At 35.8% G+C, this 19,855-nt stretch overlaps 1 pseudogene; it reads left to right on the forward strand.

Annotated features, from left to right (window-relative positions):
* LOC127485968 (homeobox protein NANOG pseudogene) overlaps positions 1–18,502 on the forward strand; it is a 120,377-nt pseudogene extending 101,875 nt beyond the window's left edge.
* Positions 18,503–19,855: the final 1,353 nt, after the last annotated feature.

Here is a 19,855-nt window from a genome sequence, read left to right on the forward strand (position 1 = left end):
GCACTATGATTCTTTATAATGATAGGATTCAAGTTGCTTTACTTTGTAGAGATACACCAGCCTGACCTAAACCACTGGATCAATGACTTTCTACATGTAGCAGGATTCTGAGTCTTTGTAGGGTTAATATTACACCTGCTAGAATATAATTATATTATTAAGGATTCTAAGATACTTCCAAAATGAAAGCCATTAAATATGTTTTCATTATTGTATTGAACCAATATGATGTATTAATTGCCCATATGATCCAGAAAATTTTGAATTACATTATAACAGGAAGTAGAGAAATTAACTTAGTCCTGTGGCATGATTGTGAATATATAATTACAGGTGGTGTAAACTGCTTACCATTAATGACATATATGGAAAGTAGTACATCTGTTATGAATAGCTGCTAATCACATATGAAAGATGAATTAAACTTCTCTAGTAAGGATATTACATTAAGTACAGTAGCTGCAATTGGGACTAGCACTTGGACATATCTTTCAGTAAATTATTGTCATTTTCCATAGACTACACCATAGAATTAAATAGAGAATATAACAGAGAACCTTGCGCCTGCATCCTTTCAACTCTGAGAGTGGAAATATTATGTACCAGTATGTAATGATTTTGCTTTTCTTGTGTTTAACCATAGCAGTTTTGGTAAAACTCTTATGAGTCTGTCTTAACGCCAGTAGTTTTTACTGATGTAACAATTTACATAAGATTATTTTGACTGCTAAGTATGTATATTTGCTTCCTACATTTGAGAACTAACAAAATGACTGTTATTGGTACTGCGAAAGTTGTAGGCCCATTTGAAATAAATCTAGAGAATGTATTCATGATTTCAGTATATTTTAACTGTTTCTCTTACTTCCTAGGTATCATTGACCTTGGATCCAACTCTTCTCAAAAGAGCACAGTATTTTCCCCTTCCTGTCTGTAAAGTGACCTAAGAAAATGACCATAAGTCTGTCTCAAATGGAAGAAATTAATATTCCATAAACTTTCTATCATATTGCAGAATCATTTCCTTAGAGACACATTTCTACTGGATGGATTCCAAATCCAAGTACTGGCTCATGATTTTCCATTTATTTCATCAAACCATATATATGTATCTATGTATCTGTGTATTTATCATTTATCTTTTGAATGACCAATTATTTCTATATATTCATAATAATTACCCCCCTTCCAGCCATCATTTCAAATTCCCTGCCCATCATGTACAACTTTTTCATGATGCTTAAATAAGTAATGCCAAATAGTCTCTGCTACTTTGGGATTCTAATATCCCCACTGCTAACACACATCCTTGCTCAGCGTGTACTATAAAATCTGGTTGTCAGTACTATGTTAGAGGGCCATTAACAATTCCTCAAAAATGCCAAAACACTCTCTGGCATGCATTCATTATTTTCTTGATAAGTGATGTGACCTACAGCCTTCTGCAGAGCACAATCCATGAAGACTTTTCTTTCTTGTAGGACACCCTCACTCAAACTAATAACCTCTTCATCAATAGTCTGAGGGTGTGTCGGTGAAATAGAAAAAAATCCTAAGAGAGCAGTTGTCTTGAAAGTCATGAGAAGAAGGTGCATTAAAGGACAAGTGGAATTCAATAATGAAACAAGGAATGTACTGAATATTGAAAACAGGAATTAATCACATGGTGGTGATTACTGACCTTTACAAGGTGAGTTTTGGAGAGGTAGTTGTGAAATTCTGATCAGAATGAATCGAAGAGAGAACTGGTAGAGAATCAAATGTGGATGATCCGATGAGGAACGAACCATGTTACAAAGGGAAAAAAGTCATAGGTTTTGGATGAAGTAGCTAACAGAGACCAAATTTTTTATTATTTTGTTGTGTTGGTAGTTACTGATCTTATAGATTGGAAGCTAAGTATTATGACTTTTGTGTGAATGGAAAGCAAATAAAAGTAGAAAAGAAACTATTCATAGAAGGGAAGGTATTTTTTAATTTATCAATCCAATATATTTGTGTAAAATATTTATTTATTTATTTGAAAGGCAGAGCTACAGAGAGGCAGAGAGAGAGAGATAGTGAGAGCTCTTCCATCTTCCATCTGCTGGTTCACTTCCAAGTGGCTACAATGGCCAGGAGCTAGGAGCTTTCTCCAGGTCTTCCACGCGGGTGGCGGAGGTCCAAGGACTTGGGACGTCTTTTACTGCTTTCCCAGGCCATAGCAGAGAGCCAGGAGTGGAGCAGCTAGGACTTGAACCATATCTATATGTGTTGCCAGCACTGCAGGCAGTGGCTTTACCCATTCTGCCACAGTGCCGGCCCCTATCCAATATATTTTTAAAACACTTCTCCTTATCAGGCTAAGGGGATACAAATAACAATGAAAAAACTGATCAGAGGTATTAGGGCATCTAAAACATGGTGTAAATTGTATTCTTTAAATTATTTAATTGAAGGGAGGATAGTCTACTCTAGGGACAGAAACGTTTAATTCTACTTCTGGGGAAACAACCCAGAAAGAGGCTGGAATTAAATAATATTTTCTATATAACACATTAATGGTATGACACTATTTTATCCAGGGCCATGGACTCCATCTAAAGATTTTAGGAAACTGAAGACTAATGTAATCATTTGTTATTGCTTTCATTTTAAATTTTACACTCTTAGAGTCATAGAGAAGCATTATTTTTGTTTGCAGTTTTGTGGGAATGAGAGCATAAATCAGACACAGGTGAGACGTCACTGAGATAACTCAGGTGAGGCCCATGGTACCTGAACAGAGCCATGTCCCCTGTCAGAAATGAAACTTTATAATGTTACTATGCATTTACCCAACTCCCCTTTATTACAGTCAAAGAAATGTTGCTTTAATCATTTTATTTCCACCAGTTTATAATACAAACAGAAATAAATTGGTACAGGCTTAATGGCACCTCGATATCAGACCTTATTTTTTCTTATTGGGCTTGCATAACTTTATCCTTTTTTCTGTCTTTGGAGAAATGCTTTGCTCTATACACACCTATGATAAAATCTGGAGCATTTCGAGACATGGACTCTTAACTGATAGGACTCTGCTTGGATTCCTTGCAAACAGTTACTTCCTTTGAGATACCTGAAGCAAAACCATGGGTTATTGTTGTCCTTCACTCAGAATTCTAAGTTAGGAAGTGCCTAAGGCATGGCAGAGTTACAGTGAATAGTAAGAGTTTTGCTGGCCTATGATGCAGCATGTGTTCCTAGTTGTTTCTTTGTTGTTAGCTACAGAAAAGGGATGGATCTGTTATGTATTCACACTGCTGATCTCCAGAGATACTGACAAGAGGTGAGTAAATAAATGATTTGAGGTAGGCACATTAAAGTGACTCTCATGTTGGCGTAACTGTTTTATGGTTTTCACAGAGAACTATCTATATCCAGTTAATAATCTCATTTTATTTTGAGTTTCCTGCTTTGTTGAATGAAACAAAAAGAACCTTTTTGGAACAAAGCTGTGCATAGATTTCGACTGTACCTTTTATGTAAGTAGAGCTCCTTCTTGTAGGTTGGGGATGTATTAGGTAAATTGTCACTTCAAGTTGAGGAAGAAAAACAAAAACACTAGAATTACAATTCAATGAAGTATTGATGATACCTTTTTTTTTTCTTTTTGAAAGTTTTTCAATTAAAACTGAAATAAAATATATAATAGGTGATTTATTTCTCCAAATATTGAATTCCTTGCTTTAAAGTTTGCTTTCAGGCAGTTGAAAATGTTCTGGGCCGGCGCCGCGGATCACTAGGCTAATCCTCTGCCTAGCGGCGCCGGCACACCGGGTTCTAGTCCCGGTTTGGGCGCCGGATTCTGTCCTGGTTGCCCTCTTCCAGGCCAGCTCTCTGCTGTGGCCAGGGAGTGCAGTGGAGGATGGCCCAGGTGCTTGGGCCCTGCACCCCATGAGAGACCAGGAAAAGCACCTGGCTCCTGGCTCCTGCCATCGGATCAGCACGGTGCGCCTGCTGCAGCGCACCGGCCGCAGCGGCCATTGGAGGGTGAACCAACGGCAAAGGAAGACCTTTCTCTCTGTCTCTCTCTCTCACTGTCCACTCTGCCTGTCAAAAAAAAATAAATAAAAAAGAAAATGTTCTGGAAATTTAAAACAAAAAAAGCTTTATTATCAAGTATTAGGGGGATATGAAATTATTCACCGTATGTTGCAAAAGCTCTGGCCACACTTCCAAGGATAATTTCTCCTTTTCAAACAAAATTACCTCTGCCATGATCACAGCTTCAACAGCAGAGAAATAACCACACTAAAACAATTAACACATAGAGCAACCAAATCACACTCACAATCAGAAAGCAGAGATCCAAGTACATTGTCCCTGTTATCAATTACATGACCACAAGGGGAACAGCCTGTCCTACCTCCTTATTTCCTTAACTCACTTTGGCATTCATCTAATGTGAGTTCATCTAATTCACCAAATACAAAAGGCTCCAATTCAACTCCCAGCTCTTCTTCTGGTCCAGCTCTCTGCTTATGGCCTGGGAAAGCAATGGAAGATGGTGCAAGTACTTGGCCCCCAGAACCCACCTAGGAGATCCTGAAGCAGCTCCTTGTTCTTGGCTTTGGATCAGCTTAGCTCAGACCATTGTGGCCATTTGGGAAGTGAACTGGAAGATGGAAGATCCTTCTCTCTCTCTGTTAATTCTACCTCTGAAATAAATTAAAAAAAATAAATAAAATAAAAGGGGTAAGAGGTACACAGGAGCAATCCAGAAGAGGCCAGGTAAACATTTAGGTACCCAGTGAGATCATACAAACATACCTTCAGTGTCTCAGTAACAAAATGTGAAACACATGTGAAGTTTGGTTTTGTGAGGAACCATAACTGAACTTGGAGACAACATGTAGTATGTATGTAACCAAACTTAGTTTACCACACTCTAGCCATTCCTCTTACCTGTTACCAGAGAAGCAAGGGCTTTTGCCTTCACACAAGAAAGAATTCAGGCATGAGACAGAGAGGAGTGGAAAGCAACATAGCAAGGTTTATTAGGGTAGGGACATCCGTAAGAATGGATGGGCACCTCTCTAGACAGAACCTGAGAGAGAGCGCCCAGTCACTCAGACAGGAGGAGAACGAGGTTACATGGTTGAATGGAGAGAATACACCTGGCCAGGCCAGGTGGGCAGCTCAGCATCGAGGCAGAGGGCTGAATGCGCAGTCTGGTTGAGGCCAGGGGTTTTTAAGGGAATGGGTCTTGCTTCCTGCCTCTTCTCCGCCTGGAAGAAAGGACTCTTTGGATGTAAATACAAAAATTTCTTTCTGAGTTTCCCCTCTGAAGTTAACAGACAGGGAAGCCTGGCTATCACTGCCCAAGTTAGAGGAAGGATGGTTATCAGGTAGATGGGGCAGTACTTTTGAAGTGCAGATACTGGGCTGCACCTGGAAGATTATCAGGATGACTTTGAGATGCAGATGCTGGACCTGGATATCAATGCCTTAGGCCTTTGTCACACACACATAAGCTCATTTCTGACTTCCTACCTAACATTACCCAAGCAAAAACATTTTGTTCATTATAAATCATTTTGTTAAAGTTAGAGCATGGTCCCATGGCGTATCTATACACAAAATACTTATACTAAGCAGAAAGCCACAGAAACTCAAAGATAATTTTTTTTAGGATTTAGCCAAGGGCACTTTTTTTTGAAATGTGTAGAGTTTGGGAAATCGAAGCATATTTACTGGACCCCTTCCTGTCCTCAGTTCTTGATTAACATTGGCTTATATTTTGTTCCCCCAACAAAAATTATATATTTTTGATTCAGAAACTAAAGGATTCCTGAAGCTATAGAAATCTGTGACATTCTGGTTTCACTCTTTAAAGAAAAAGTTGTAAATAAGTTTAAATATCTTATTCTAAAATTTTATATATTTGACTTAACATTCACCATTCCAAAACTTATGTTGGAGGGTGATTATTGATTATTCTCTCTCTCTCTCTCTCTCCTTTTTTTTGTCAGGCAGAATTAGACAGTGAGAGAGAGAGTGAGAGAGAGACAAAGGTCTTCCTTCTGTTGGTTCACCCCCCAAATGGCTGCTACAGCCGGCACGCTGAAACCGATCCGAAGCCAGGAGCCAGATGCTTCCTCCTGGTCTCCAATGTGGGTGCAGGGCCCAAGCACTTGGGCCATCCTCCACTGCCTTCCCCGGCCACAGCAGAGAGCTGGACTGGTAGAGGAGCAACTGGGACAGAATCTGGTGCCCTGACTTGGACTAGAACCCGGGTTGCTGGTGCCGCAGGTGGAGGATTAGCCAGGGAGCTGCAGCGCTGGCCACTTATTCTCTCTTAAAACACCCTTTGCTTTGCATTTATGACTGGATACAGTCTGATGAAGTATGCTGGGATGGGGGACATGCCTGGTTTGAGAGTGCTGAGACCTTCAGATCAACATGATATTCATCTGCTGTGAATTGTTAGCATAGGAACCAGTGATTTATGAATTTTAATAATTTTGAAACAGGAAAATTACTTTAGTTTCTAAGCACTGAATTCACACACTTGAGTTTAGAAACAATGTTCTTTTCTGATGGTGAAACAAAAGATTTGATTTTAATATTGCTTTAATTTGCACTACATGATTTGTACTCAAAGTGGACCCTTGAGAACATGAAACACAGAAATGACCATCTAAAATAATAGTATACAGAAATTATTAAAGCTAAATGTCGGGTGTAAAGGAAGTGAGATCAAAGTGAAAATTCAAAAAACACAAAGTCGGGAGAGATATCAGAGGCAATATGTGAATTCTATCCACTTGGAACAAAATGCTAACAAATGAACTGATGAGAGAAAAAGATTCACTCGGCCTGCTGCCAGTTGCTACAGATTTTTAATCCATGTGTCTGAGTAGAATATTATGTCTGTGAATTTCAACTGAACAAAGGATGCATTTTCTGATGAATACATATGTGTTATCATATGAAATAAGTGTAGAGTAGCATTCCATACATTGAAATACCAAAAATTGCCACAAATCATAAACATGGAATTTACTCAGGTGTACAAATTAGGTTTGTTTTGCCACTGGAATGACTATAATTTGGTAGTTTACACAATTTAAATTTATTATTTTAAGTTCTTGAGGTCCTAACTCTGTAACACTTTTCATGGGACTCCAATCAAGTTGTACACAGATTTGCATTCCCTTTGATGTTTAAATAAAAACCTATTTCTTTACTCTCGTCTTTTTCAAATTCTAGCAGCTGTCCACTTCCCTGGATTGATAGCTTAGGGTCCCCTATTTCCAAACCAGCAATGTCAGGCAGGGTCCTAATACTGCAATTTCTGGTTGTCCTTCTGCCAATGTCTTCTACTTTTCTCGATCAATAGGAGCATACTGGTTTTACAGGAATAGTCCAGAACAATCTCCCCACATAAAGGTCGACTGATCCATCTATAATTTCAAATTAGAACATGGACATCTTTGGAGAGAATTATTGTATGTGTCACTGAGTACATATTATTAACTAGCAATCTTCTGTTTGAAATTTATCTGGAAGTGTTTTAAGAACCCAACATGCATTCTTCAATGCTGAGCTACAAAGAAAAATTATTCATATGTATACTGAAGCACATTTTGCAAGTCAAGATGCTTGAATTACTCCCAAGGGTTTAACAGGGTGAAAATTAGGCAAATCTGATTGTTTCCTTCCCTGTGTAAATACTACTGCATACAGATTGACATAAAATAAGGCAAGTATAATGATATGTATAATTCTTTGATTTATTAGTGCAAAATTATCCAATCATATTTTTACTAAATGATGAGTGCCTCATGACAATCAATCTAGTAATAATTTGACAACAAAACAAAAACATCTGATTGTCATAATTCAGTTTTTTAATTGTTCCTATTAATAATCCAATTTCACCTGTGCTTATTAGTAATTCAGGAAGGAAAAAACTTTCAAGGAGTAATGATACTAAATTTAAAGAAAATCCTTTAACTTTACATGACAATTTATCAACTCTATTTATGCTGAAGGTGTGCAATGCTAATATGTATCATGAAATGTACACAAGAAAAGTGCTTAGTGCTACATTTTTCATATAATTGTAATATCATTTTTGAACAGGGAAAAAATTATAATTTAAAAGTCAATTGAGACTAATCTCAGTCTCTTAAATAGAAATATTAGTTTTTTCAAAATTGGATGTATTTCATTAGTTACATCTAACGATTTTAAGGTAGAGAGAAAATATATTTTTAGATGCAATTGCAAGCAAAAACTTGATGAAAATAGTGAAAATTCATTTTGAAAAAATGTTTTCTTATTTACTAGCAATTTAAAAAGTTTTAGACTTCTGTTCAGATCTTTTTAAAGATTTTTTGAATGTTTATGTAATGGAACATTCAAAGACATAAAATAAAGCTAATAAATGAAAATGTAGTTGTTTAAGTTTTCTTTAGATTGATTAGGTCAACAATGTTAGTAGATGAGCGACTAAACCGATGATAGAAATAAATGTTAATTGGTTTTAATAATAATTTCTGCTTTTGGATGTTATTCAATAATATTTAGAAAGTAAGGGGTCAGCACTGTGGCTCAGTGGGTTTAAGCCCTCGTCTGCAATGTCGGCATCACATATGTGTGCCGGTTCAAGTCCCAGTTGCTCCACTTCCAATTCAGCTCTCTGCTGTGGCCTGGGAAGCGGTAGAAGATGGCCCAAGTCCTGAGGCCCCTGCCACCCATGTGGGAGACCTGGAGGAAGCTCCTAGCTCCTGGCTTCAGATTGGCACAGCACTGGCCATTGTAGCCACTTGGGAAGTGAATTGGCAGATGGAAAACCTCTCTCTCTCTCTCTCTATCTGCCTCTCTGTAGCTCTGCCTTTCAAATAAAGACATAAATCTTAAAAAAAAAAAAAAAAAAAGTAAGTGTGGAGACTTTAGTTACAGAGTTACACGTTTGCTCCCAGAAATAAACCTTCATCTAGACTCTCAAAGTATACTAGAATATCTAACATCTCTTAGCAGCAGCCCAACCAATTCCAAACATCCATGGGAGTCCTTGTAGTGTGCATTTCTGAAATATTAAGTAATGGTAAAGATGAATATACCCTACAATTCAGTAATAGATTATATAAAATGTGTAGTTTCAAAGAAACATGGAGGCTTTTATTAGGAAGCTATAAAAATGAGAAATCAGGATGAGCTATTAAATTAGCATAGAATAGGTAAATCTAGTATACAAAATGCTTACATCTGAATAGCAAACCATGATCAAAATGATAAAAACAAAACAAAACCTATAGATTTAAGTACCAAAATAAATGTAACAGAGTTGGGGGGAAGAAAATAAGCTTAAAATGAAGGTGCCATAAACTTGAATATAGAAACAAAAATTGTACATAATAATTAGAGAAATATTTAAATGAGTTCATTAAAATCTGCTCATGTGCAATAAATAATAAAGATATGCATTAAAATGCACAAGAATGAGGGTTTTTTGTTACTGAAGAATGTATTCAGGAAAGAGATACATAATATTTCACACGCACACACACATAAAGTTGGGTGGTGGCTATATCAGGTTTTTTCAATACATTTTGGATATCTAAGTTATTTCATTAAAGTGTACTCTCTTCATGTGTACATTGCTAGTGCATGCTATCTTGCTCTCTGTGACGTGTTGTTTTTCTGTTTCAAGCAATGAAACTCTAAAAAATAGAATTAACAAGAATATTCCTTTCAAAAGTATTTTGCCTCAAGCAGAATTTCCAAAGTGCCAGTCCTGATAGCACTTGTGGAGTGATTTTTCCTTTGGAAGTCAGGCCAACTTTCACTTCCATCTCTTTGAGTTAATTGTTAAAGGGAATGTGGTCATCAGTGCTTTCACAAAATGGAAAGAGAACCTGGGAGCTCATTGTCCCACTACAACTTGGAATCTGACCTCCCTGAGACAGACACCAGCCTCTCAGCTCACTAGACCACCTTCCTAACTCCTCTGCAATCAAGTAATTTGGAAATAAAGATTGTGTCCGTGAAAGTCACTGACCTAAGAGACCTTTACCGGAAAGTGTGATTGAGATGGATGATTTGAGGTGGGCGACTTCCCTCAGTAACTGTACTTCTTAGCCCTAATAAAGCTCCATGGTCACTGCATTGCTTTGTTTCCCATTTTTATCTTATACGTGTTTGAAAGCTCTTCATATATTTCTGACTCATGGAAGGTAAGCACAGTAAACACAGTTGGGTAAATGAGAACCTTTGGGGGAAAAGCTTGACTGCTGTCATCCTATCAGGTGCCTCAACTTGATGTAAATTAGTCAATAGATTCCATCTTCCTAGGTGAGCAAACAAAGGAAGGAGTCTTCTGAAGATATCAGGAAGGAAGGGCCTTATTAAAGAGTCACACATCATTTTATATTTCTAAAATCAATAGTTCAACTCAGAGTGATATGTGTTACTTTTATAAGCTCCATGATGTTATATTTATTACATATATAAATATATTTTCATTTTGCAATGGATTGCATGATAAAAACTGCATACTAAATGGGTATGGTAGAATCTAATGATTAGGTTGTTATAAATAGTTTGATGGCATAAAATATGCACAAACTACCATGTAACTCTATTGCAGGCTGCTAATTCTGCTTAGAATCAATGTGATAATAGTACATCATACTTTCATGATGACATTATCCAAAGTCAAAAAGGAGTTTCTAGTAATAGTAATAATAATAATACATTTTAATTTAATTTCTCTTCAGGCAGTTGTTCAAGTAAGCAAAAAATATTACCAAAGATTTATTTTATGTTTTGTATTTTGTTCTAAATATTTGAAAAAGAATATTAAGATGTAGAATACAAAGAGCCATATTTTTGAACAAGGAAATGCTCAGAAAATAAGATAATGTTGCTTCTTGAGTCAACCAAGTCATAACTGAGAATTAATTTTAAATTACTTTTCACTGTAGAATTGCTTTCTCAGGATAATTAAAATTTCTATTTATATACAATATTATACTTTCTTAAATTTCACAGGACACAGAGTTTAATATGTTTTCTCTGAAAGTCTTTCAATTGTATAACTATCAAAAAGAAAAAAAAATCAATTTAATATTCTAACGGCATTTGCTGAAAAATACAGTGATACTTTCTTAGAAACTCTTCTTGGGATGACTAGAGGCACCCAAATTCTATTCTGAAAAGGCTATAGTACTTGTTCTGTGACATTTTCAAAGTTCATGTGATCCTGAGAAATGATTAAAGGTTATCTCTGGCGCATATTGCTGATGACAGTTTCTTAGTTTGCTATAGTTCATAGGTAGCAAATAATGTATTATTTTAAGAATTTTTATTTTCTTTTCTACTTTATCCTTCAATTCCTAGCCTAAACCATTCTTTGTTTCCTAAGCTGATAAAAAATCCTATGTACTCCAGGAGAGTATATCACTGACAGTGATATAAACATCCAGTTCGAGTCTTTAGAAATCATTTTATTTTGATCATTTCATTCTCTTTTGTTCCAACTGAATGCTATATTCTTCCTTTATCACCAGCCAATAAAAACAGAACTCAAGAATCATCTCTAAATCTATTGCCAGATTTTATTTGCATAAATTCTATACAATACCAAGTTCACAAAAGATCTTATGTTTGAGATGTAAGCACTTTTAATAAGTATGTTGTGGCCGGCACCATGGCTCACTTGGTTAATCCTCCGCCTGCAGCGCTGACATCCTATATGGGCGCTGGGTTCTACTCTCAGTTGTTCCTTTTCCAGTCCAGCTCTCTGCTGTGGCCCGGGAGGGCAGTGGAGGGCTGCTGCACCCATATGGGAGACCAGGAAGAAGCACCTGGCTCCTGGCATTGGATCGGCGCAGCGTTGGCCGTAGCGGCCATTTGGGGGGTGAACCAATGGAAGGAAGACCTTTCTCTCTGTCTCTCTCTCTCACTGTCTATAACTCTACCTGTCAAAAAAAAAATAGTATGTTGTTAAATATAATATAAAATTGATTCATTTAATATAAACTGATTGTTAAAAATTCAAATGATAAATATAGGTAAATATATTCACTACTCTACATTTGGAATTATGTAATTTAAACTGGAAATGTAATTATTAACAGAATTTCTAAAATGTTCTTCCTCACCTTGAGAGATGACAGAGTCCTTACTGTAGAGACTACTAATCCAAAATCTTGTTTATAAACATTAACTGAATACTTACAACACAACCCAAACTCTTATATTCTCATTAATTATGTATATATATATATATCATATTCATCCTTTCTCTCTCTCTTTCCGTTTCCCTGTCTTTTCTCCTACTCTCATTTCCCAAGACCTGAAAAATAATTTGAAATACAACTGTGTTGGTGTAGTATACATAGTTGGTGCCCATAATCAGTCTTTTTCATATTTTCACATGTGAATTTGCCAGCAAAAAGTGATTTTCTCAATAATCGATGGAAATATTGTGGCAATATTTCATTATGTAAAAAATTCAAAATGACAGCTTCCCAAGTTGACCACATCCAGATACTTGCTGATGTTTATGCCCATTTTTGCTTTCTTTTCTCTCACCTTTCCTTTTGTTCTATGAGACATACTTTTTCTCCTCATTTTGCAAGTTATATGACTGAGACACATTGAAATAAATTGGCTTGTCCAAATGTTGGCAGCCAATTCATGGCAGAACCATTGTGCATGACGATCTTGACAGAGAATAGGTATGTAACGCTGAGTGAGCTGTGATTTCATCCATTAATCAGCTTCAAGTTTACTTTGTGATATTGGTGTCTATAAATAAGTTGTAATTCAGGGAAATTAATATGCCTGGAAGTTTGTGCAGCACAGCAATGAAGAGCAAGTACTTTGGAGTCCAATCTGAGAGTTAATACCAGTTCTAATATGAAGTACTAGATGGGTGACCTTGGACTAGGTACTTATCTTCCTTTGTTTCTATTGCTTCACTTGTAATGTGAGGTTATTATACTGATTATGCAAATACTGATTATGACAATTAATTGAGTTGAAGCAGATGCATTATCTAAAACATCTTCTGACATACACAGTTAGCACTCAATAAAGGGACATTACTATTATGAAGTATTAGCGAAATTTTATGGGCAGTTTTAAGAGAGAATATTAGCTCACTTCTGAAAGTTTAGTGATGCACGAAACATATATTCTATCTAGTCTATTACTTATTAAACTGCCACATAGTATCTTTTGTCAATTTTTTGATTTTACTTTCATGAACTGGGTCTACCATTGCACTGAATGATTGCCAGGTACCACAAAACTATGAAATAAAATGAATTAAATAGAAGGGCAAATACTTGGATCAATTTCACTGTCTACAGAATTCATTCACAGTATTTCATAATGAAGGAAACTTTTGTAGAAACAGTTTTAGTTTACAGTTTGTGTCCTTGAAAAACATAATAAGAGTTTCCTCCCAATTAGACTTTTTTATAATACTGTGAAAAATGTTGTTGTAAGAATGTTTGTCAGTTTCAGTTAATATAATCCAAATTTAAGTATGAAATAGTTCACATTATCTAAACTTACATGAGTTGACTAAATGAGTGTTTCAGAGTAAGAGTGGCAGAGATGGAAGAGGAGAAGAAGTTATGTTGGGAAACCCCAAAAAATGAGAATAAAGAAGGAAAAATAGGCAAAGTAAGGCACAAACAACTGAAGCCTTCAAAGTTTTACACATTTGGGATTACCTAAGAAATGTCTTCCTGAACTTGTTCACAAGTTACACCAGAATCATATTATCACTTTTACTTCCAGAAAACGAAAATAAAATGAGATGTTTGATAGTATTCAAGTCTTAGGAAGGGGTATGGATGTAAAATCTAGAGAATCTGGGGATATATATGATATTGTGAACCATTTTATAGCCTCAAGATGTTGTGAGCTGAAACAAAATGAAAGAAAACTTACCTGAGTTACCACATTGTGCTAACTGTTGAAATAGGTAACATATACTTGTAAATATGAATGTATGTGTGTGTTTCAGATATTTAAGTACAAAGCAGCAAAATAGGTAAAATTGAGGCACAGGAACTAAGAAATAATTTTTATAAGAATAAATTTAAACGGAACATTTCTTCTGCTCCTGTAGAAAAATGGTTAATGTGCTGATATACGATATTTAATTACCACTTTTATTTTACCATCCATTATTTTAGCTTTCATAGCTACACATGTTCCATTGGTCATAAAATTATACAGTTCATTTTAAGGTGCAGCCACAATATTTTTCTGGCTGATTTCCTGAGGCAGAGTATTTTGCCAGTAATCAACGCTCCAGGGACAAGTTTCCTCCAATCTTTTCCAAATTTGTAGCCTTCAAACTTCAGGGAATTCTGTGTTCCTTGAATCAATTAACCTCTATGTTCCATCCTCTTCCATTTTATCAATCTACTTGCCAAGAAGAGGGAAATAATCACAATTTCCAGTATTCATCATGCAAATTACCCCAAACATTATCTAAAAACCCTGCTACATCAGATCCTATCAAAAAGGGAACATACATTGATTTATAGGAAAAACAAACAGATATTGACTTATAGATGAGTGATAGGCCCTATAAGTGTATCAATTGTGAAGTAAAAAAAATATTTGTGAAATTTTTTATACTATTTGTTGAATTCTTTACTTAGTAGATAATTAATCTTATGTGTATAAAGTTAATAGAAAATACATCTTAGTAAAAAACAAGAATGAAAATAGGAAAAGGAGGAGGAATAAGGGTGGAAGGGGGAATGGGAAGAGTCACTATGTTCCTAAAACTGTATTTATGAAATGCTTGAAGTTTATATACCTTAATAAAAGTTTTCTTAGTAACAAACTTATTAAATACATATCTGAAAACATTTAAATACAAGAAGATTGGCACAGAGATATCTATAGTTTAAATTTCATAAGCACAGAATCTGTTGAATCTAATATGTTCTTTTAAAATTGCTTAATAATATTCTGATATCTCATTCTATCTATAGGAAGAGGAAGTTTTACTAATTTGTCAGATTCTAATTCTTGTAATATGCAAAGCTATAAGAACATAAAAATACTGTTGCTTTTTCAAATTATATTTATGCATGCTAAAATCTATTTTCCACATGTGAAATACATGTTTACATATATGTATATATGTGTGTGTATATTACTACTTGTATATATTTATCTTACATAAATGAATCCAGAAAAATAGAAATCAGGAGAAATTTTGGCATATATTCTCATCCTCTACTTGATTACACTATAGTGATGGCAGTAAATTAATATAAATATTTCAAAATTCCTATACCACTTTAATACGGCAATAGATAAGGTGAAGATTTATTAGTATTGTGTACTATCATGGCTTAAACATAAAGCAATGACTGATAATTGATGAATACTTTTTGAATGAATAAGTTCATAATATTTATTATATTCTAAAAGCTTTATTGACGATCAAAAAATTAGTTCTTAAATTTTCTCAGAGTTGAGCGCTGGATGAGATCTGTGTGTTCCTCAGACAAATATTACTTTGTTCTTTACAAACTACAACCCAGGGGCCAGCATTGTGGCATAGCAGGCACCTGCAGCACTGGCATTCCATGTGGGTGCCAATTTGATTCCCAGCTGCTCCACTTCTGATCCATTTCCCTGTTAATGTGCCTCGGAAGACAGCAGAGGATGACCCAAGTACTTGGTCCCCTGTATCCACCTGGAAGACCTGGATGAAGTTCCTGGCTCCTGGCTCCAGATCAGCCCACCTCTGGCCATTGTGGTCATTTGGGGTATGAACCAACAGATAGAAGATCTCTCTCTATCATTCTCTTTCTTTCTCTCTCTCTTCCTCTCTGTCTATATTACTGCCTAAAAAAGAAATAAATAAATCTTTAAGAAAGTTCAATTTAAAGCACATCTAATATTAATATTTCACTAATATCTACTTAAAATGCAATACCATTATTGCCGTATCTTCAGATGCATTGGACGATTTCTATTAATAGTCTATTTTAAAAACCTAAGCAAAGAGTTCAGTTACTAACTAAAACAAATTAATTTCTGGACCCTTGACTGTTCAATAACAGTTCAGGTATAGTATTCCTCATTCTATTTCCCTAGAATTTTACACCAAGTACAGTTTGGTCATCATGTTTCTCATACCAAGTTTCCACAATTTCCACTTTTGCCTTTTCTGGTCTTTTATTTCAAGTTGTCCTGTGTATTGACTCATTTCACTGTCAAAATAAGGGGGGAAATCCTTTTTAAAGATCAAATATTTTAAAGAAGCTCACATGTCCCAACTTTTTCATAGAATGCCTACTCTACCTCCTTTTGAAAGTGAAATTCGATTACTCTTTTGGCTGATCTTATCCTCTTCAGTTTGCTGAATTTAAAGCTCACTTCTCTCTCATATTTCCAGGCAGCTTCAGAGCATTTTAAAATGCTTACCTATTATATATGTTCCATTACAACTTCTACCAAAGTCTAGTGAAGATTTGTTTAATCAAATTAATGTCACTTATTGCTTAACACAGCTTGGAGATATTCATACACACACTTGCTATAACTTTATTAACAGATGAATACTCCCTTAATATTAGGAGATTTTATACTGTTCATGGAATATTTTAATCATTTTGCTGCAAAAAACATTTGAAATCCATGCAAAGTTTTTCCATAATGCATTTGTTCCTTGAACCCTTTGACAACCCCTAATTCACTGAGGTGGGCTTTGCATTAGAAGTTCCTCTTACAAAACTCTTATCCTTAAATTTTTAAAACAAGTTTGTAATACACATAGAGAATAAAATAAACATCCTTTATGTCTGAAAGTGCTCTTGAAAGGAAATGAGAAAAATAGTTTCTGTAAGCTGTCTTTAAACATTAGTCATTTTTTCTGTGAAAAGCAGCTAGGGGTGAAATACTAATAAACGGCTGGCAAAGGTGATGAAGGAAGTGTTTATTTATGTAGTTATGGGATATTAAAAAGAAACAAGATTAGCAAGAGTTTCAAGAGTTTTCTGGACTATGGACATTAAAAAACACGCATGTGGTCTGCCTCTTCTGACAGGACATATTTATGGCCACTAGAATCCACATGTGTTTGGAAGGATGCTTAACATGTTGTGAAATAAAACATTACATGGACCTGCTATTTCATGTGCAATTTTGCTTTTCTGTCAGGAAGAGGTAGATTCTCACCTCAGATTCCTCACATGGATACTCAAAGTGAGTTCTTATACTTCATAGCTTGCTTTTTTTATATAACAAATTTAGACAAGTAGTTCAGAAATTCATTCTATCCTCACTTGAATATTGCAACAAATTGTGAGTTTGCCATTCATCTTTCATAATTTCACCACAACTTGTATTAATGCTCCAAATGACTGCTTAAACAATCCTCTACATCTAAATGTATATCTGAAAAAATTAATTCTCTATTGCAAGCTCAATAGTTAATTACATTTTCAGTCTGTTCAAACAGAAAGAAAGGCTTCTTCCAATTTGATTTCAACTTAATTGTCATGTTCACCACTTCCATGGATGTATGTATACACAAATATGTTGACACATAAAAACATTATAAAAACTTTAATCAAGATTCCAGTTTCAGAGATGCCCAACACAGCAAGTTCATGTAACCTCCAACTAGAGAATGAATGCTTCTTCTGTGTACTTCTACCCTTAATATTTTACTTTTCTCACTATCTCTTAGCCTCTTTCTAAATAACATGAATATGGATCCAGTTTTGCACAAGATCTGCATGGCTCAGAAGGATCTGATGGTAAAGACTCCTCACCAATGTCTGTGGTGCCTGGACCAGAAGAAGGTAACCTTACATCCAACCTTACAAATGCCATCTGCTCAGAAGCCCCACACAGACACTGCCTCTCCTCTTCCTGCCTCATAGACCTGCTCATTCATGACAACCCTGATTCTTCCACCAGTTCCAGAGTACAGGCACACATTTCTGTAGAGTAGAGCACAAAGAAGGAAGAGAAGATCAGAATCATCTTCTCCCAGACCTAGCTGTGTGTCCTCCATGACAGATTTCAGCAGAAGGAAGAAGCCTCCAACATCCTGGGGACCTTAGCTACAAACAAGTGAAAACCTGGTTGCTGAACCTAAGCATGGGATGCAAGAGGTGTCAGGAAAATAACTGGCCAAAGATTAGCAGCAATATGACTCAGAAGGGCTCAGCCCTTGCAAAATCCCCAGGCTTCTCCTCTCCTTGACACCAGGGATGCCTGCTGAACACACCTGGAAACCATCCTATGTGAGCAACTGGATTTGGAATTGACCAACTAGGAGGAACCTGGAGCAGTGAGTCTTGGAGCAACCTTTTCTGGGACAGTCAGTCCATGCACAATCAGATCTGTTAACAGTCTCTTCCTTAACTGCAGAGAGGAGCTTCTACAGCCTTGTATGCAGTTGCAGCAAAATTTTCCTGCCAGTGATTTGGGGGGCAACTTGGAAACTGCTGGGAAGGCCACGCTGTAGTACAGCAAACCACCAAGCACTTTAGTGCCCTGCAAACCATAGATTTGCCCGTCGTTATTCTGTGAACATGCAGCCTGGAGATATGTGAAGTTGCATATCTGTTCAGCATCAGCCTGCGCAGTGGCTGGCTACGTTGTTGCCTTTCTCTTGGGTTTTTTGCTGTTTTACATCTGTGTGTCACTCTATCCCATGATAACTTGGGTCTCATTGTGCTTTTTAGGTCAGTTTTGGTGTAAGGTATGACTGGAGTCTAAACAAAGACAGTTCAATAACATTGGCAAGATGTCTCTGTATGGATGAGTGCATACACTTCTAGTTTGGATAGCTTTAGGATCTAAACTATAACCTCAAGAGTATGAAGGAAGGATATATAATGAAAAATTATTATTTCCTGGAATTTAAGAGGCTTTACTTAATTAAAGTCTCAGTCATCTGAGTTCAGCTATAGTGTGCTTCATTAATTCCTCTGCTTTTCTAGTTCTATGTTTTACTACAACCTCTAATTTGTTAATTTGCTCATTACTCCAATATTTGCAGAAAGATGGTTTGTACTTGTTTGCATCATGATAATATCACTACCAATTTGACTGCTTTAGGAACAAATAAGTAAAATAATAATTTGCCCTTTAAAAATGTATCAGTGACTAAATGTTGATGATGAAGATAATATCTTAGTTTAGTCATTATCTATTCTTAACCAGGCATTAATATCTGGCACCAAATCACAGTCTACTAGCATTCTGACTTAGTTTACCATGAAAACCGATTGTAAAAATTTACATCATATATATGTGTGTGTGTGTGTGTGTGCGCACACACACACACTCTAAATTTGGTTATAGTATAATTTTACTTCAAAATATTTACAGAAAAATAAGTTCACCAAGTAACTTTATATTCTTTTATATCCTTAAAATTATCTATTTTTTATTTGAAAGTCAAGGTAACTTGTTTCTAGTGTAATCTTACTTCAAAATGTTTATGGAAAAATGTGATCACTCAGTAACTTTACATTCCCTCGTTTCTACCCATAATCTCACATTTTAACTCCACTCCTTCACATGCCAATATAGTATGCCCACCTTCTAACAATCTACCTGTGTCCTATCTCGGAGTAGGAAGCAGAAGACACAATGATGAACATGTGTGAGCTAAATGCATTGTTTGTTTGTTTTCTTTGCTTATTTTGTTTTCTTTTTGTTTATAATTGAAAGCATGCTATTAGTCAGTTGCAATCAACTAAACTTTGGTCCCAATGAGGAATCCAGGGATGAAGCAATCCTGTGTAAAGACTGATGATGATTCTTGGAATAATTATTGGTTTGGATATTTAAATAGTTTAGAATTTTCCGA

Source organism: Oryctolagus cuniculus, chromosome 2 (genome assembly GCF_964237555.1).
Source record: "Oryctolagus cuniculus chromosome 2, mOryCun1.1, whole genome shotgun sequence".
NCBI lineage: Eukaryota > Metazoa > Chordata > Mammalia > Lagomorpha > Leporidae > Oryctolagus > Oryctolagus cuniculus.